Raw genomic sequence first — 2,570 nt, 5'->3', positions numbered from 1 at the left:
ACACATAATATATTACACACTAAAACTTATAAATATTTTAATTAATTCTTTTCCCAATCTTAAAACAACCGTGAACCCATTTGTAAATATAAACTAACAATCAAATAAACTCCCTGAGGTCACCCATAAGGTTAGTAAAAAAAAAAAATTTTTTTTTAAAAGAATGAATGAGGTGAAAGATTAGACCTGTTTTTTTTTTATAAATAAATTATTTGAACTTACACAGCACAAAAAAAATGTACGTAGGAAGTAAAAAAAAAAAAAAAAAACATGATTTTATGGTCAATGTCTAATTAATTATTGACCAGCATGAGATCAGGTACAACAACTCTTACAGTACATGACCATCTTTATTTTTTTAAATTTTTTTAATTGATCATAAAATTTGATTCTTTTTATATTTATTTTAATTACTAACTGATTTTTTTTTCTTTTAAAATCCTTACCTAAATAAATAAAACATACACTTTGCAAAAATAAATATCATTTAAAAAGTTTCTATTTTGATTTTTATTGACGACCGTTAAATTAACGCGGAACTAAAAATTTTAACCTAATGACACGTACATTTATAAATTTGTAGTTTTCAACGAATCAAATAATAAATTTTAAAAACTCAGTTAACGACCGTGACATAGAAACAGGATGAAATAATTCGATAAGGAATATAAGAAAAAAAAAACTTATTCACCATTTTAAACTGGAAATTACAGGTGAGAATTAGGCTAAAAATTTTTTTATCCCTATAAGTGATGATGTGACCTTTTGGAAATATTTTCTGAAACTGAGGATGAAAATTTTAATTTGTGTAAAGGAAAATAAATATTTAATCAACCTTCATCGATACGATAACGAAGGTTGGACATATTAAAAAAAAAAAAAAAGAAACCCTTAACATTTATTAAATATGAAGGGTTCCTTATGTAAAATCGTGAGAGGGAAGACAAGTAAAAGGTTTTGTTCCTGTTTTGAAGGTTTTAAAGATGAGTATTAACACTTCCTGAAGGATTTATTAAATATTAATTGTTCTTCCATTCATGATATTTAAATATAATAACATTGATAAATCCAATTAATGAATGAATGTTTAAAATTTTATTATTTTTTTAAAAATTATTCTTGTTTTTATGTATTTGTGTGACCCTTATTGCAACTTCTTCTTTCATAACAAATTTAATTTTATGTAAAAAAAACAGGTGAATGAGATTTTGTAGTTTAGTAGTAAGCAAATTTTTTAAATGTTTTATTTCTATCATAGCAAAAACATTGAAACATGACTCCTCCTTATGAAACATAACTGAAAAGATTATTTTTTCATAACATTATGTTAAGTTTCTTAATTACAATGATAAAATTAAATGTTTTAATAATCAAATGCAACATTATTATGATAAACTCCAAAAAAAAAAAAACATTATTGGTTAACAAATAAAACATTAAACAAAAAAAACTTGTAAAATTATTATTATTATTGTTTATAAAATATTGATGACAAAAACATGTTGTAAAAGACAAAATAAAAAAAATTGTTTATACTTATTAAATTAAATATTTTTTTCATTATTATTAATCTCAAATAAAGTGTTGTGATAAGAGGGGAGGGAGGGGGGTTTATTACAACATACAAATTGACATAAGGAAAAAATTTTTCATGTAGTTATTATTGAAACAAGGTTTTTTTTTTTTTTTTTTTTTACTTTCTCAGATAAAAATTATTTTATTGACTGATGTGAACAGATAAATAATTTTTAAATAAGAATTTGATAATTATAGTTTAAAAATCAATCATCATCATCATCATCATCATCATCATTAAATTATTATTGGTTGAATTTTATTTTATTATATGTATATATACATACTTGTTTTGCTATTTAACTTTTAACACCTTTTGCAAATTAAATGTATATATTTTTTTTTTTACCTGATTATTATTTATCTACTTATTATTATTATTATTATTATGATGATAAGGCTAAATAAATTTATACGTGATAAAATTAAATGAAAAAAATTTTCATAGTGAAAAAACAACATGTTATGAAAGGTTTTAAAAGGTGAATTTATTTTTATTTATCATACCTGTTTTCAAATTTTTTTATAAATATTTTTATACATAAATTTATAATAAAATGATCCTTAAAGTGAGTAAAATGCAGAAATTTTATAAATAATAATTTCATGAGTTAAGTAAAATCAATGAATTGAATTTAAAAATTATTTTGACCAATTGAAAACAAACATTTTTTCCCCTCTATAACATATACGTTAAAAAAAAAAAATTCGATTTAATTTAAAGAAAATTATATATATATAAATATAAATATTTTTTTTTTTTCCTTGAAAAACCAGTAGTGATAAATATTAGTTTGATAAAATCAATTTTTTTTATTTTATCTTATATTATAATCTTATAATGCCTTTTTTTTTCCTTCTCCACCATATTTTTTTTTTTTTAAAATGCAGTTCAGGTAATAAAGTATCAATATATACACACATGATTCTTCCCCTCCTTCCCTACTCCAAAGACTAAAAAAAAAAATTAATTAAATAATTATAATGCATTTTCA

The sequence above is a fragment of the Pediculus humanus genome, genomic scaffold, assembly GCF_000006295.1.
Source record: "Pediculus humanus corporis 1103172107869 genomic scaffold, whole genome shotgun sequence".
NCBI classification, from domain to species: domain Eukaryota; kingdom Metazoa; phylum Arthropoda; class Insecta; order Psocodea; family Pediculidae; genus Pediculus; species Pediculus humanus.
This window is presented reverse-complemented; position numbering follows the sequence as displayed.